Below are 18566 nucleotides of genomic sequence, written 5' to 3'. Positions count from 1 at the left end.
GCTTAGACATAGTAGACTGAAAAATTACGTATCTGGAGTTGTTTTTCACCAGGGTTAGCAAAAGGCTCTGATAATCTGCCATCATTATAGGTTTCTTGCTTCTTATCACAACAGCAAGTCTTCTTTGATGGGGAAGAGTCTAGGCAAATGTTCTGGTTGATAATGAATTGTCCAAATCTTAGATTTCATCTGGATTTTTCTGTTAATGTAATCCTTCTCTGCATATTGTCCTTTGGTACTTACAAAAAGCTAATAGATATTAGCTTTTTTATCTCTTCCAGATTTACTGTTATTTAGCAATAGGGAATCATTAAGTTCGCATTCTCATCCTAGATCTGTTTTCTTATGCCTATCAATAGAAAATACATGAGAAAATAGTCAAAGTTAGTTTTAAGAATGCATTTCCTGTTGGAGATTAGAATGATACATCTGGTGGTAAGCTTTCTCATCCTAACTCTTCTTCAACCCACAAAGGGTGCTTAACCAAAAGTGGCTAGGCTGATGATTAGTAGGTAGGACATTTCAACCTCTGGCAAATTTGTCATTGAGCAGCATCAGTAAAAAGGTGGAAGATTCTCCACTATCCTCAAAACTTTTTCAATGACTGTAAATCAAATGTAATAAAGAGGCATCTAACCAAAATAAAATTTAAGCTGTTGTGCCTATAGTGATCCAAATATACATGAAGAGAATGTATCAACAGATAAATAACTTGAGTTATGAATAGTAAGGACTGAAATAGTGGTTTGGAGTGGAAAAGAGTCAGGTGAGAGGTCGGTTTGAAAACACCAAATGGGCATTGTAATATTCCTAATCAAATACTCATCTCCCCTCCCCCGCCACAAAAGGTTGCGAATCAATACTGAGTGAACAGCTTCTTTGAAAAGTGAATCTACAAAGAAGTTCCAAAAGAAAGATAAAAGATCAGCTATACACAACATAATCAAAAGCAAGCCCTGTTGTCATGGTAAGGCCTTATATGTAGGGTGTCTAAGTAGCACTAGTAATTTGCAAACATTGATAAAGGCAATAAATAACAATGATATCTAATGATGCACTTAGACATTTTGGACCCTCTAAATTATGCCAGGCTCTTTAAAATACTTAAATCTACTGGAGTAGCAGTTCTGAAAGTATTTAACACATAGCTCTTAACCTATTTGGAGAACATGTACTGTTTTGAAATTTGGGTGAACTCTTGGGATCTCTAGAAAATGCAGAGCAAGTCGCGCCTGTAATCCCAGCTCTTTGGGAGGCCAAGGCGGGAGGATCGCGAGGTCAGGTGATTGAGACCATCCTAGCTAACACGGTGAAACCCCGTCTGTACTGAAAATGCAGAAACAAATGGTGTGGTGGTGGGCACCTGTAGTGCCAGCTACTCGAGAGGCTGAGGCAGAAGAATGGCGTGAACCCGGGAGGCGGAGCTTTCAGTGAGCCGAGATTGCGCCAACCTGGGCGACAGAGAGAGACTCTGTCTCAAGATAAAAAAAAGAAAAAAAAGAAAAGGCAGAGCAGGTGCATAGAGTTTTGCATACAATTTCAGGGAATTCATGAATTTTGTGAATCCCATTTGCAGACCTAGGTTAAGAATGGAGGCTTAATGCAAATCGTGCTAGGTAATAAGGACCTTCACGGCATGTAGTTTTCCTTTCTAAGTAATTGTTGTCAGCCACCTTGTATCACAATACACATGCCCTTGAGTTTTTTCAAGTGGTTTGCCAGCATTTTTTCCTCTTTTCCCGTCTATTAGTCATCTCATTTTAATTCATATGGTTGCCATATTCCTTAGCCTTTTATGAAGGTAGTTAAGGTAGACTGCTCTCTTGTTATTTCCCTTCCTTCTCCACAGTGGCTTTAAAGAGTTTATGTGGGCTCTGTGTCAGAACTACTTATTGCATTCAGGATGAGGCTGACAAACCACAACCTGTGAAGGCAGACTGGGGAAATCCACCGGAAAAGCTTTTAGACGGAACTGCAGATTCGTTGTGAGTAACCAGGCCCAGCGAGAGCAATGAATTGCATAAGCACAAATGAATATGTCTGCATTTTGATGACCCTTCACCCTACCCGCAGCCAGGCACTTAGTCACTCTTTCCTCTGTGTCTCCTTAACGCTATTATACCTCTATTATAGCTCCTATCACTGCACTGGATTTATTTGTTTACGAGTCTGTCTCTCTTACTAGACTATGAGCAATTCCAAGGCAGAGTGCATGACTTATTTATCTCTGTACCTCAACCCAGTGTCTGGGTTAAGAGTGCAGGCTTTGGAGTCAGAGTGTCTGCACTCAAATCCACGTTCTGTACATTTGCGTAAGATCGCTTGGGCTAGCTACTTGACTTATCTGAACCTTGGCTTCTCTCTCCTTCCTTTCTCTCTCTTACGATGCCTCACCTTCCTTTGCGCCTGTAAGTGTCACACTAACAAGGTTATTGTGAAGAATAAATGAAATAATGCTCAGCATAGCGACAGTCACTTAGTAGTGATTCAGTAATTGGTATCTATTATTGTATCTATTAATATTGATTGCTGAATGAAAATTCCTTTCCTTATTATAGTTCACCTGACTGGAAAAAGCTTTTTTTAGCTTAAACTACTAAAGAACACACTTTCTCCCTACCTCTTTCCTTGTCCTCTCTGTCCCTTTGCTATTAATACCCCTCCCCAGTAACGTAGTAATTAATATTCTATTTTATTTTTCTCCACTATATTTATTATCATCTGACATTCGATATGCTTATTCATTTATTGTCTAGAATGTGAGCTCAGTGAAGGCAGGGGCTTCAGCTCTTTTGTGTTCATTGTGGAATCCCCATTGCCTATAGCAATGCCCCAGCATGTGGAACATACTAAACAAACATTTACTGAATGAATGAGTGAACTGGCACTCACAGACACACACACACCACAACACACATAAAACATCCTCATTCTCTGCTGAAGGTGAGCCTCACTGATTGTCATTAACGTGTGACATTCAATGTATACCATTCTTCACTTTGCCAAATGGGTAATAGAGCAGTTTTTCTCCTTATTTCCCTTTCTTTCATGGCTGGGGGATGGAGGGAAAATATTTTTTAGTACTGTCGTAAAAACTGAAATTCTTAGAACTTTAATGTCAAAGCCACACCTGTCAGTGGGACACTGAATGGGAATCATTGGTGGAAGTCCTCCCTGAGAAGTGAGCAGAGGGATGCTAGGGAGAGGGTAGATGAGTTCTGGATTACTCCTTAGAAGTGGTAGTTGTTGAGAAACTTGTTTCTGTCATTTCTCCTCAAAAACTCACAATTACTACTTAGTGTTTACAGAATTAGGTTCAAACTCCTCTATTGTTCTTTCACTGGTGCTTTTTGCTCCAGCCAACCTGGATAATTCACTGTTCTTTTCCCAACTGCTGCTCCCCTCTATATACCCCTAACACACACTTACGCACACATTTTTTTCACCCACTTTTCCCTTCTACATAGAACCTTTAGCTTCTGTTTTCTAGGTTCCACCTGTCCTTCAAGGTGCAATTGCAACCTTGTCTAGTCATGATATTTCCTCTCATTCCTCTCATCCTCCCTCCCTAAGCCCTGAAGACAGCTGACTGAGTTCTCCTTCCTCAGATTTCTTTAAGAAATTTCACCACCTCTTTGGGGGTGTTTCCAGCTTTTGCCTCCACATATCTGTCTCTAGACTTGTCTGCTAAATTATCTCAAGGACCGAGACGGTTCCCTGTTTTGCTATGCATCTCAGACTATCAGTGAGTGTTTGTGGCAGTGCTTGTGTACGGAGCTGCCTATTTCCATTTTTTTTCCCCCAGCAATACAAAGAAACTTTGGGCCTTTTCTGATGAGAACATGTTAAATAGAAAGTATTTTTCTTATATGGTCAATACAAGTGAATTTCTTTCACCATTCATTCTGTAAAAGGCAGAATAATTAATAATGAAGGTAAATGTAGAGACAGGCTTGCATTTCTTGAGGCTACAGTGAGAAGGGATCAGTTTCTCATAGGGCTTGGCAGGGTATGTCAAGTTGGTAGACCAAAGGGGGCATCTTATTGCTGACTTTGGGAGTTTAAGACTTTACAAGTGGAAAGAAATGAGTAATTGAAATTGGGACTCAGTTCAGGATGCTAGGTAAGTGAACAGTGTTACTCAGGGTAACTTTCAGTTTCTCTTCTTCAAGGTTTCAGGTGGATGCAAGAGACTGTGATAACACTGCCCCCTTCTGTTACTCTAGGTTGTTAATCCTGATGATGTCTCAAGTCTGGTTTGATGATCTTGACATGAATTTTTGATTTCCAAGAAATGCTTACTTAAGACAGAAGAGAAAGGAAATCATATGGTCCACGTGATACACAATTTCATTCTATTAAGTTCCGCCTTTTTATAGTTCGCTTGATCATTACATTTTGTTGTGAGGTTTCACTTCAATTGCATTATAATGGGAGATTGATTTTAGACCAGGGAACGAATGAAGCCAAGGATCATAACAAAATCAATTAATTCATCTATTTATTTGTGTTCTAAGGGGCTACATGGTTTCTTCTGGTTCCTAGAGCTTTCCTATTTCTTCCCTTGGAAGTTAAAGCAAGCCACTGGTTGAGGCACTGTGGCTCTTTCATTTATGACAGAACCTTTCAGATTTTAAGAGCAGTTGAAGAGCTGTGAATTCTGGTCCTTCACATATCCAAAACCAGCACCACTTTCTGTGAATATCACTATTTGTGAAATGATTTATCTCAGAACTTTGGAGTATCTCTGTAACCATTTTTTCCCTTTCCCTGTAAGCCCATTTGTATGGAACTCTAAAGAAGGTGAGGCCAGATAGCAGAGAGCTTTGAATATACACCAAGGACTTTGGAGTTTATTCTGTGAGCAGTTGGGAGCCAATTAAGATATCTGGACAAATAATGGCATCTTTAGAAAGAGGACACTGTTAGCTTTATGTCAAATGAACTGAGATGAAAAAACTTGAAAGGAGGGAGAACATTAACAGGTCCCTATAGAAATACCAACACCTGTATCCCCAAAATCCTCACCAGCTTTTCCTCATTTATTCTACTTCACTCTAGTCTGAGATATCATCATATATCACTAAATTCCTGCAAATTCTCTCCACTGATCTCCCTACAACTAATTTTGTTTCCCTGACAATCTATTATCCCCATATCAGCCAAAGTCACCTTTTAAAAAGTAAGCAAACCAGAATATGTCACATCTAACTTTAAATTCCCAATGACTTCCCATAACACATAGAATGAAATCTATGGTTTGGTCCCTGCCTGCTTCTCAGACCTGCACTCTCACCCTTGCTCACTGGGATCCAACTTGCTGGCTTTCTTGGATCCTTGAACAAGCCAAGCTTAGTTTCACCTCAGACAGCTGAGCCTTTGCTCTTGCCATTCCACCTGACTACAGCACACTGTTCCCAGCATTTCACATAGCTGGCTCCCCTCCCCAGTCTCAGCCTGCAGTACCAATCCTCTTCTTCTTGTCCCCAAACAAGGTATTTTTAAAAATATTACCTATTCTATTTTATTCATAGCTAATTTCACTATTTGAAATTATCTTGCTCATTTATTTATTTATTTGTTTATTATCTGTGTTTCTCGCCTATAATGGAAGTTCCATGATGGCAAAGAGCTGGTCTACTTTGTTTCTGGATCCCCAACACATAGAGCTTATAGCTTAGTGTTGTGCCTGGCTCATGGTAAGTGTTCCGTAATTATTTCCTAGTCAAATTTGAGTAAAAGGCAAAGCACAAAGGTATGACAAATGGAAGTGAAGAGAAGAGATATCTGAAAGAAGTATAGTAGAGAAAGTGGGTAGATTTAATTATTGAGTGTTGGGTGCCAATGGAAAGGGAGGGGTCAGATGATGGATTTTCACTTGGACTGAGAAACCTGTCATGCTCTTAACACAGAAGGAGAACTTGGAAATGAAAAAGATGAGAGTGGAAAACAGATATTTAGCTTTGGACTCCAGTGTAAGGTGCTGGTAGATCCCTGTAAAAATGCCCAGCAGGTGTATGGAAGTTGGGAAGAAAGCAAGGCCAAGCATTTAGATGTTGCAGTCATTTGCACACAGTGATGATGGTTCACTGAGACTAAATTAGGTCAACAAGGGGAATATTTGCAAAGAAAGAAGAGAACATTAAAAATGTGCAGACTTTTGCTCAGATATCCTTGTATATAAAGCACCATGCTGGGACAAGTGACATCTAACAAATGAGGAGCAAGCTCTGGAGCTTATGGGGCCAGAGATGGTGACACTGATAACTTGTCAAGTAGAAAATGTGTTATCCATACAAGAAACATTACAACACTGCTGTATAATGCTCTTTGACTTATCCAAACCACCTCTCAGTAGGAGGCACTGCATCCACAAGGGAGATTTATGTGACTGCTCTGTTTCCTTCCCTTCACATCTGTAAGGGGTCCAGAGTAAGAATTGGCCAATGTTAGTGATGTGACTCTACCCTGAGCTCTTGTGGAGCTAATAATCTAGAACAGTCTGGGGAAGGGGAGAATTCATTTTTAAAAAGACACGAAGCAATGTGTTTGTAATAGCAAATGCTACATTTGTTGAGCATTTACTATGGGCCAGTTAGTGAACTAAGCACTCAACATGCATTGTTTATTTAGTTCTCACAAAACTCTGTATAGGAAGTACAATTATTACTCCTGCTGTGCAGATGAGAAAACTGAGGCTCAGATGTATGTAACTTTCCAAGCTGGTAAATAATGGAGGTGGGATTTGACCCCAGGACTCTCTGATCCCAAAGCCCACCCTTTTAGCCGTGATGCTTCATTGCTTCTCCGTGTGAGAAATAATCATTTTTAGTACTTAAATTGTGTTTTGATATTTTTTGTGAATGCTATGAATTTGTGACTATTAGATTAACTTAAGGAAAATTTTATTTGCAGTAATTAAAGGTGACCACAGATCCTTCAAAGTTGTCATTTTGTGCTGATCAAAAGTAACTTGTTATTTTTTCAAGATTTTATTAGATCTCCTTTGTGTCACAAATTGCCTAAAAGAATTGTTGCTTACACCGTCAGCTTCCCCAGACCCTTAGGATATCCTTAATTACAGGACTCCCTGTGTATCTGAAATAGAAACAGTGCTTGGAATCCTCCTTTACCACCATCCCCCAATGTTAAACTATAGTCATACCCTGTTAGCATGAGGGAACCTCTTCCTGGAAATTATCACATTAACTAAATTGATGCTATATGTGCCTTTGGCTAAAGATTTCTTCTATTTACCTTTCATATCTTTCTGGGTTGCTGCAAGGCTTATGTTGCCCTTCAAAATCTCAAAGGATTTCTACCAGGCAACAAATGTCTGCTGATCTGGGTTTCTTAGACCACCTCCTTAGGGACATCTGAGGCTGTTGCAGTGCAACCTGCTTGCTACCTTCCAGCACCTTTCATGATTTTTGCAGAATCTCCAGCACTGTTGCTTGGTCACCTTTTGTCAGCCATCTTGAGCTTCTGCGTTCACTGGCACACTAGGAACCAGAGAAAGAGGGAGCTGGTGGAGTCAACAAATGGAGAGGGAGGGGCCACTCAAATGGCTCTTAAGTCTCCACTGGCTGAGAACCAAATACGAATTAGCTGTACAGTAGAGTGCTGCAACGGACTTACATTTATATACACATATAAAATATTTCTGAGATCATCAGCACTCTAATGAATCAGCCCTGTCTGGAACAGCTCTAAATGAATTCTAAATGAGTGCCTCTCTGACTTCATACCAGTAAATGTATAGTAATGCAAAGTGGCACTTTCTTTAGTTCATCAATAATTTATTAATGGGCACTTTGTTCTAGGCATGATGTTTCTTAGAGTTTCAAAAAATGACTTTGTCTTTGGTTGCTCTGTTTCTCTCACAGAACTTTTTCTAGTTCTCTTAGCAGCAGTCATCACTTTCTCCTGTGTGCGAGTTGTCTCCAAGTCAGACACAGAGTGTTTTCCCTATTATAAACTTAGTGAAAGTAACACTCATGTTTGATTCACTATTACATCCTTTATAAAGCTTAACATAGTTCCTTGTACAAATAGATACATACATATTTGAGTAAATGAATAGTAATAAGAGACATGGACAAAACATTTTAAAGGAGCTCAAAATGTATTTTGTTGGACTTCAGCAATCTTAGCTGTCATTACTATGTGGGGCTCTAGGGAAGGACTCTATGTTGACTCTGATTGGCCAGTGGCTCTGCAGGTGATCTTGTTTTTTCTTGAAGGGAAGTGACTTTTTACTGTTGTGAAGCCCTTTTATTATTGTCAGTGCCTCACAATAATAAAACTCCATCTGTCACTTCCATTGGGCAGTTACTTTTTCTTTCTTTAGCCTTATAGGTATAAATGACCTTGGACCAAATGGCAATAAAAGGAAGGGATTTTATTACTGTCTTTGGTGCAAATAAAGCATTTATTATTTCTCCATCCCTAGCCCTTTCATCTAATTTTTAATCTGAATTTATAATTGTTTTATATGTCCTCTCCAGGAGTAATTGTAGCTTCTATGTCCTGCACATCAACAACACGAATGTGTGTAACTACTCTCAAGACCCCATTTAAAGATATGAAAAATTCAAGAGATTGTTCAAGGGACACCAGGTTGAATCCAGTTTCTATCTGATACATAAATCTTTTTTTGTGTCACTCCATTTGTTCATAGGCATTCTTTTTCCTGATGAATGTCAACCAGATTTATCAGGAAGATATACAACACTGGCTCCATTTCAAACAATTGTCCGATGTCCTCTGGCAGCCATTGGAACTGCACATTGCAATGGTACCAGCCTGTCATTTTGAGAGACCCCTAGGGTAATTGTGACATGTGCTTGAGGCTCAGATCATTGTCTGTAAAGGTAACATGCAATTTCCTTGGCAGAAGCTGTGCAAATCTGCATTGTACAGCAAAAAAGGTGATGTTTCCTACCTTGTATTTGAATTATGTGCTTTGGCCCCTTAAATCTTGTGCCCAGTATGTGTGTCTATGTAGGTCAATCATTATCAGGCATTCTAACTCCATAACCCACCCTACACACATGTTTGGGAAGAATGCAGAGTAACTGATGCATAAAATAGTTGGATTAGAATTGTCTGGTACCTTGCCAAAATACTTTTTCAGTAAATCATATTTTTCAAGCATATAAGCACTTAAAAAAATAAAAACTAGAATTTTATTGATCTGATGTAAATTCTTATCCTAAAAGCAATGTCTTATTTCTATAAGCTTTTAAATTCTGGAATATAAACATATGTATTACTTATCCTTTTGGATTCATGAAGAGTCAGTTCTCTGATGCTCTATTCATAAACATTTCGTTTTTCACATTTGGAACCAACATTTCAGTAAAGAAAATTAGATATGCTACAGTCTTAGATCACATGCTTGTTGTATCCAGCTGAAACTTCTGGATACCACTGCCCTAATTGGTGGTCTATTCTGTCATTTATTCCTTTGGTTGTTCATTCTCACAACCCCTTAACAAATATGTACAGAGTGCTTACTCCGAGCCTGGCACTGAACTGCGATTGGGGATATAGTGGTGATCTATGCTGGATTGTGTTGTTGTTCTGTGTGATGCCAAACCAAAATATATTGGATACACAGTGAGGATATTTAATAAAATAAACTATATGCCCAAATAAGTTGGGTGTAGTTAAAAAGGACCTCGGAATCAGACAAGTTTGGTGTGATCCGCTGCTGGTTACTCAACCTCTTGGAGGCTCTTTTATTTTCCCCACAATGCTAGCATTTCAGAATTGTTTTAGGAATTAACCTAAAAAATGCATGTAGAATTGCCTGGCAATTGGGTCAGTTAATTTTATTAATTTGTTTGGCAACAGGCGTAGACATGAATCTTTTAAGAAACTGGTGTCAGTGAAATTTTGAAACCGAAAATTCTGATCTCTTACTCTTTCAGTAGTGTTTCTTTTAATGGTTTTTCTTTTTTCCATTCCAATTTGACCCCACATCGAAGACATGAATGACCTCTTTGTAGTAGTGGGTTAAGAGATGGTGGTTTTTGCAGTCAGCTTATTTCTCTGAGACCCGACCAAATGGAAAGATCCTTGCTAGCATGTAGAACTCCATGTTTGAGAAATAAACTGGAATCAACTACCTTATATTCCTAACCAACAACTCCACCTGATGTGACCTGATCAGCTTTTTAATTGTTTCACTGGGCCATTCTGAGGATATCGCCCTTGGTTCCGCAATTAAATTAAACAAACGTTAATTGAGCATCTCTCAGATGCCAGACCTTGTGCTTGAGGGTACCAAGAATGAAAAATGACCCCTGCCCCATGGATTTCTTGCAAATAATTCAAAAGGGAAGGGAAGAAAGTGGTATTCAGAGCATATCTTCAATTCTCAGCTTTGAGTCCTCAAGTCCTCTAATAAAACAATTCAATTTTGCTCCTTGAGCTAAATCTTTCCATTTGTTATTTAGTGTTTGCCCTTCTTTCTTCCTGCTGTTCCCCATCTGCAGATGCCACTGGTAAGATTCATTTCAGCCTAAGAGTATGACATGTTTGGATTTATTTGTGAAAAACGCCTTCTACAAACAATCGCTATACCAAAGTGACTGTGCTGAATCACTGTAAGATGATGTGATCTCTTTTGAATGAGCCAGCCTGTTCATTCACTTTCTTCTGTTCATCATCCTTTGAAAGGTGTAGATTCTTTCCAAGTCAGAAGTCCTGTTTTTAAATGAACTAATTATCAGTCTCCAAGGGCAAATATGCTTAAAGTTCCTAGTATCACTTTCCTTTCTCCTATTCCTCTCCTACAAGGGAGAGCCAGGCTTTCAGAAAAGGGATTGGTCACATCAACAGCATAAGAGAGTAAAGTGTTTGCTCATGTTTATATAGCTGGTAGGTACCTCTTTCAAACTCTGTTCTGCCTGATTCTAAAACCTGTTCCTTTTCTTTACAACCAGGATTTTAAAACTCTTATTTCCTTAAGTTGCTTCAGGGGATTCCACAAATTCCATTTATACATATATAAAACTATTTAGAAAAAATTAAAATGCACTCTAAAGACAATTGATATATTTATTATTGCAAATTCTGGAAGATTTTTTAAAAAATAAATATTTTTGAACCTAATACCTAAGTGGATTCTGATTTCATTCCATTTGTATCGTTGCATATTATGGAAAGACAACAAAGATGCCTTTGGAAAGATGGAGATAAAAGGTTGATAATTATTGGCTTGCAACTTACACTACTCGTTTACCGAGAGATATATTACATAGCAAATAGAGCAGACATAATGAGGACTCCACCAACATGTGTAATACAATGTAGCTAACACACATCATACAGATAGTAACAGGACATGGATCAACACGCTGTAGGGGAAGGATTTCAGGGGAGGCAAGCAAGGTAGGCCTCTTGTTTTTAGGGCTATTCGTAAAATAGTGCATGTGTATTTAGTAAAACCAATTGTTTGAGAATTGTGCAGCTAATTGTGTAGCTATGTTTTTCATTTGCCAACTCATTTTCAGAAATAAGTATATTTCTGTTGGTTAGGCTTCATGCTGATGAGATTACAGTTTTAAAACACGTATGTGGGAGTTGGCTTTACTTGACTTCATGGCCAAATTGTACACTCCTGACTTTGACCATTTTTTCCAGAATAGCTTCCTGTTTTTTTTTTTTTTTTTTTTTTTTTTTGAGATGGAGTCTTGCTTTGTCACCAGGCTGGAGTGCAGTGGCATGATCTCCGCTCATTGCAATCTCTGCCTCCTGGGTTCAAGTGATTCCCCTGCCTTAGCCTCCTGTAGCTGGGACTACAAGTGCGTACCATGACACCTGACTAATTTTTTGTATTTAAGTAGAAACAGGGTTTCACCACGTTGGCCAGAATGGTCTGGATCTCCTGACCTCATGATCCCCCCACTTCTGCCTCCCAAAGTGCTTCCTCGTTTCAAAGACAAATTTAAAATGTGACTTCACATCTGTACCTACTACAGAAATGTATACTTCCATACACACTCACATACATGCACACTGCAAAAACTTTAGACCCTGTGAATCTAGTCAATAATGTTGCCTTTATGCCTGAAGAGCAGTACTTTTGTTTTCAGGTAGCATAAATTTTTTTAAAGATCAAATCTCAAAATTATAGTTCACTTAGAAGAACTTTGTCCTGTAGACTCCTGTTCAGAGGCACGATGGTGATAAAGACAGCTTTTGCTTTCATTTGTATTTTATGACAGTGGAAATCAGGAGTATTTTCAGGGAGAAACTGTGAGAGAAATGACTTGGCTGAACATCTGCTATGAAGCTTTTATCTGAATCTGAGGCTGCAGTGGATGACCTCGAAGGATCTCCACTCCCAACTTTTAGATTATACAAGTCTAATCCAAATTCTTTCTTGTAAGGCTTTACGTTAACAAGAAAGATGGCTGCTTGCTGCCTTCTTCATCTGTTTTTTACATAGCAAATTACTTCCTAGAATGTCTGAAGTTTTGATAGCTGCATTTTATCTTTATTTTATCGTTGGTCATGATATCTCTTTAAGGGGAAACAGTTCCATTTTATAGATATGGAAGCAGAGGCCATCTGAGGTTAAATGGTTTGTCAAAATCATGTGTGAACTATGTAACACCAAAGGCCAAATATAGCACTAGGGATATTTCTGAAAATAAAAGGCAGTGCCCAAGAATCTATAACTTTGTTTTCTTTTTGAGGTAGAGTCTCACTCTGTTGCCCAGGCTGGTGTGCAGAGGCACCATCATAGCTCATTGCACCCTTGAACTTGAGACTCAAGCTATCCTCCCACCTCAGCCTCCCAAGTAGCTGGGACTACAGGAATGCACCACCATACCAGGCTAATTTTTCTATTTATTAATTTATTTTTGTAGAGACAGGGATTTGCTGTTGCCCAGCCTGGTCTCAAACTCTTGGCCTTAAACAGTCTTCCCACATCATCCTCCCAAAGCGCTGGAATTACAGGTGCGAGCTACCATACCCAGGCAATGTAACTTTAATTTTTTTCCCCCATTGGTAGGATTTTGAGTTTGTGTGTGCAGTTGCATGTGAGTGTTTGAGTCAGATATTATATCAAATTTGGCTTTGCATCTCAACTACCTAGCACTGTGCTGGACACAACATAGGCACTTAATAAATCCATGTAGTATAAATGAAAGGGTACCAGGGAAATAATCTTGTCTGGCAAAAGATAGTGGCATTTTCATTTTTAATCACTGGGATCCCGATTATTTTCAGTTCCCCACTCTGCCACCCCATCTCCCCAACCAAATCCTGAAATTCCCCCATGAATAATAAATACATTTATAACAAGCAATGGTCTTAACCTGAATTTTCATACTGGAAACAGTAACGATTTTGGATGTAGAACTCAATTTCTATGTTTGGGCATCTTTTGTAATTTCTTTATGCCTCAATTGGAGTTTAACAACAATGAATACAGATATTTTAAACCACTAGCATGAACGCTAACGACATTTATTAAGCACTTGCTGAAAGCCATGGAATGTGCCAGAGAGCTTACGTGCATCTTCATATTTAGTCCATGCAACACACCTGGGAGGCAGGTCTTCTTATTGCCACCATACCCTGGCTCAGAGACGTGAGTCTCCTGTTCAAAGTCACAAGGCCAGCCAGGCAGAGCTGGAAGAGGAGTAACGACTGACTGTGGTGAGGACTTGATGGTCAGCCCTCCATAAACAGCAGCTATTAAGATAATGGTGATAATGCAGGAGTCCTTGGGAGCACATAACACCATGAGTGTGCAGCATCTTAGCATAAGTAAGTGTACGAGATCTGTTTCCTCCCTAATAGTGAAGGCTGTCAGCATGAAAGCTATCTGCTTGAGGGCAGGGAAAACTTAAGGATGTGTTAGGGGTGAGAATGTAGAGAGTGATCACATTATTTCAAAATTAAAATAGTCCTTTTGAGAATATACCCTTCAATATTTAGCTGTGTATGTGAAAGTAGGAAACAGAGGCGAAAACATATTTTATCAGTTTCACAATTTACCTAACATACGTCTTGATTTGCTATATGCTTGAATATTACAAAGAATAGGATGGAACATTCTTCCTTGCTCTTCCTCTGAGAGAAATCTGTTGCCGTATGCTGTTCAGCCTTCAGTCCGGGAGTGCCATCCCACAGTGTTTCAGTGGAGAGCTGCCAGGAGAGAATAATAACACTAGCGGTGTTATTTGCTGACACGAAGGCTAGGAATACACTCACAGCCTAGACTTGGCTTCTTGCCTCTTGTTAAGGCACCGAACAGCCGGGCTTACCGACAACTTCCCTGAGACACACTCGCTTACTCTAGCACTATTTAAATCTCTTTGTGTGGTGTATTGCTTTATTTCCTTCAAATCTTTTATCTTTTTAATCTCACCTCTCATTCGTTTTCATCCCTGAGACTAAAGAAGGAAGAAGGAGTACAGATCTGGGGATGTTAACCTGAGGTCTATGAACCCCAACATGAATGGGCTTCAGGTCAGTCTTGAACCAAACCCCTGATCTCTCAGAAGGTAAGGGAGGCCTAGACCATCTTGCTTTTCTGAGGTTCCATTTAGATTAAAGAGTAGATATGCCCAAATAGAGTTAGCAAAGCTAGTGTTTATTTTTAACTGCTTACTATAATAAACTCTTTTAGCACATAACAGTATAAAAATATGATGCAATGTAATTGTGCAAAACAAGATATTTACAGTGTTTATGAAAAATACCAATTTAAAATGTTTCAGGTGGTATGATCAAATCATGGGTTGCAAGATTAAAGTGGTCTGGTGAATGTTTTCCATTTTTCAATTCTCAGCATGTGTCTCTGTGAATGTATGTGTAATCTAACTTCAAAAAGAAGTTTCATAGTCAAAATTTGAGGAATTCTGCTTATGTGAATCATCAACTACATGCCCCCCCCACCCCCGCCCCTCACTGGTTCCTCTTTTTACTCAGCCTTTCCTGAGAGGGTCTGCCTTGACAGTGAATGCAATCTTTTATGCTCATAGGTTCACTTTCTAGGTTTTATTAGATGCTCTAGGCAGTCCATTTTCCAAAAAAGGGTATGAACCTACTTGTCTCAAAAGTAATCTAACCTATTAAACCCAGACCAATGAACAGAACTCCTCATTTTAAAAATTCAGAATATTCTTCTTTTATATTATAAAATCTTTTTTTTTTTTTTTTTTTTTTTTTTTTTTGAGACGGAGTCTCGCTCTGTCACCCAGGCTGGAGTGCAGTGGCTGGATCTCAGCTCACTGCAAGCTCCGCCTCCCGGGTTTACGCCATTCTCCTGCCTCAGCCTCCCGAGTAGCTGGGACTACAGGCGCCCGCCACCTCGCCCGGCTAGTTTTTTGTATTTTTTAGTAGAGACGGGGTTTCACCGTGTTAACCAGGATGGTCTCGATCTCCCGACCTCGTGATCCGCCCGTCTCGACCTCCCAAAGTGCTGGGATTACAGGCTTGAGCCACCGCGCCCGGCCTATAAAATCTTTTAACCTTGCAATTTAAATTAATATTAATTATTGCCATGCTTTAAAAAAGCATGTTTAGTAATCTTGAAATTTGTTGTTTCAAATTTCAAGAAAGTGTCTTGAAATTTGTTGTTTCCAAAAAAATCTTGTTTCTTAAATTTGCCGCCTCTCTATTCCTGTTCAGGAACATGTAAGGTTAAAACGAGGACACGGGTTATCCTAAAGAGTCAGTGGTCTAAAGCCCATCCTGCTACTCTGGCGCTGTGTGACCCTGAGGCAGTGCTCACCCTCTCTGTTCCTCAGTTCTGCATCTCTAAGATGAGATAGTTAATTTTTCATTCCTCACGTCCTTTTTAGCTCTAAAAGATTATGAATTTTCTTACTCTGTTTCTCCACCTACTTCCATACTGCCCCTGCAATGTTTTAATACCTGAGCTCCAAGGCTATTGTCATGACGTTCTGGCCTACTCTCTTAGAAATAAAAGAAAACAAAACATTTGCTTACTTTAACTACAACCAAAACCAGTACTTAATAGGTCTGAATTCAGATACATTTTGTCTTTGACCTGATGTCAATGAAATATTTATTTTCTTGTCATGGTGAGCAGTGCATGCCAAGGAAACTTAGATCACTATAAAAACTTAAAAATAAAAGAAAATCTAAATGTTTTGGCCCTGTTGCCAGATACAGAGCTGCACTGATAGCTTAGGGCACTAGATGGCGATATAAGTGCATCACATAACAAACATCTTCTTGATTGGTCCAGCATTAAAATCCTAATGATTGAGGCCAGAACAGGTTAATGCATTAGTTAAAGAAATGAAGTCAAATATAATCAGATGTAGGAATGTTGGCTAATGCTCTGAATATGTTCAGTAACCCAATGCTTATTGACAGAAAAGATTGTTAAAGTAGAAACTAATTTATCCTACTGTTGGGTGTATCTTCAAGCTAATTTTTTGGGCAAGAGTAGCCAATAAGCACGTTTCTCATAAAATGTGTATAATTCCTAAGTTCAGCTCCATTTTTGGTTTTCACTTTTTAAAAATAGCAATTGTTTGGGATGGCGTGTGCCTCACATATATTATTCATTACCAAGCACTATATTCTTATGAGGGATGTGAGCCCTAAGACACTGGTGTTTTAAAGGGGAAATGGCAGACTTACTGTAAGCTGTTGGCTGGGCCATTATTGACTGGCAGGCTCAACTGGAAGCACTTTGTTAGTGGATTAGGTTGCCCTGGAAATGCCTTCCTGAAACTCTAATGATGCACTTAAGGGAGCCCTCTGGAACAGGAGTAAAATGTCTTTTAGCAGGAGTGCCTTCCACCAGAGTCCTCTTGGGATGACTTGGGAGGGGGCTGGGGGCGCATCCAAAGAGATGCTCAGTAAGGAAACAACCCCAGAAAAAGGTTGCAGGTATCAATTTCTTACAGGTAAGCTAAGATAATGACTTATGGATGGATGCAAACTGTGGGCTTTCTGTGGGTGCCAGTGTTTCATGTCTTCATTTCGAAAGAGCATCATTAATTTCAGAGAGTGTTTATTTATCTACCCATCTACGTATATATTAATATTTATTTATTTGCTAGGGGTTGTGGTGGCAGGCAGACGAAACAGAAAAGAAAAAAGAGAGAATTTGAGTGTATATGGTTTAAATCAAAGGATTAAATAAAACCCACTTTGTAGTTTGAACATTGGGGTCATTTGGTGTGCGTGTCTGTGTTTTAAAGCAAGCTTTAGAGAGAAATTTGCCCTTCAGCAGGAATTCCGTGAGCGGGAAGGGGATAAGGGGGAGGGGGGAAGATTTGTAGATTTTTCAAATAAAAAGTCACTTGTGTTTATCTCACAACTTACCTCTTGGGTGGGGGGCGGGGATTTGCTGTGGGATGGTGATGGTGGTGGAGGTGAAAACAAGAAAGAATGAAAAGGCCCTTGGAAACTCCAGACTCCAGGACAGGACAGGGAGGGAAGTGGCTGCGCAGCACTGCGTCTCCGCCCCAAGCCCCGCGCGCCCGGCAATCGCGTGCCCACCGCTGGAGCGCGGCGTCCCCATGCAGTCCTGGCAACCTGTCACGGAGGAGGACGTGACTCGGAGCTGCCGCCGCTTCCTCTAAGCCATATTCCTTTAAGATGATGTAATAGTCATTTCCCTGGATGGTTTCTTGCCTGCACTGCTGAAACAACAGCATCCGAACTGCACTGGGAACTGTGGAACCACCCAGCTCCGCCACCAGAGAAGCCGGAGCCCCGGGCCCCCCGCCGGCATCTCTGCGCTGCGTTGGCCTCTGGCTCCCACCGGCTCCCACCTGGCTGGGAACATGGGAGTCCGTTTGCCCTTGCCGGCAGGTGGGGTGGCTACCTGGGACCCCAGCAGGGCACGTCTCTCCATCTTTCTGCTTCTGGGCTTTCTGAAAAGCTTCTAAGTCCTGGTACCTCTTGCAACTCTCTTCTAAGGATCCTTTCCAAAGATTTCTTTTTCCATTTTTCCCCCCCACGGGGAAGCTTTGGTTGAATATTTTCTCTGCTTTACTTCTTCAACCCAACCTCCTCTCATCACGGTTTAACTTTTTTGTGACTTGTTTTAACTTAAGATACGGAGTGAATACATATGTACCTACATACTTACATAAACACAAATAGGCATTTATATAAATACATACATATAATAGTTATTTTCCAAGAGCACACCTCTCTGGCACTTTTCATTGATACCTCGGTCGTTTACCTGTTTGGGATTTGACAAGATCCAGACTCAGTTTGGCTGTGGATTCTGATTGCTTTACAAATGGTTATTATTATTTTTTTTTCACAAGAACTGGGTCTCCAGCACTCACTAAGGTAAGCTCTAAGACTTATTGCTTTTCCTGTCCAGCTGAAAGAAAACCCCATTTAGAAGTTGAAAATTGCATGTTTCTTTTTAAGGTAGACTTACAAGTAAAATTGTTTTTCATACTAATTGCTGGAGACAGAGGCTTATAGATAAACATGTAGACACAAAATCGCATGAGAGAAGCATGATTTAATTGAAGAATGACTGAGATCAGTAGTTCCAGAGCTGCTTATGTAAAATAATCTCTCTCTCCCTC

At 39.8% G+C, this 18566-nt stretch overlaps 1 protein-coding gene across 5 annotated transcripts in view; it reads left to right on the top strand.

Moving 5' to 3' along the window:
* Positions 1 to 18566, top strand: part of LOC105466952 (potassium channel tetramerization domain containing 16) — a 312786-nt gene that overhangs the window by 22790 nt on the left and 271430 nt on the right. For 2 of the 5 annotated variants that reach the window (XM_011716160.3, XM_011716158.3), the window contains exon 1: positions 17377 to 18318. The exons of the other annotated variants lie outside the window; for them this stretch is intronic. The gene's annotated coding sequence lies outside the window, so the exon portion shown is untranslated. Of the gene's footprint in view, positions 1 to 17376; positions 18319 to 18566 lie in introns of those variants that run through there. 5 annotated transcript variants of the gene reach the window in all.

This window comes from Macaca nemestrina, chromosome 6 (genome assembly GCF_043159975.1).
Source record: "Macaca nemestrina isolate mMacNem1 chromosome 6, mMacNem.hap1, whole genome shotgun sequence".
In the NCBI taxonomy this organism is placed as follows: domain Eukaryota; kingdom Metazoa; phylum Chordata; class Mammalia; order Primates; family Cercopithecidae; genus Macaca; species Macaca nemestrina.
Note: the sequence above shows the minus strand (reverse complement) of the source record. Positions and strands in the feature narration are given on the sequence as shown.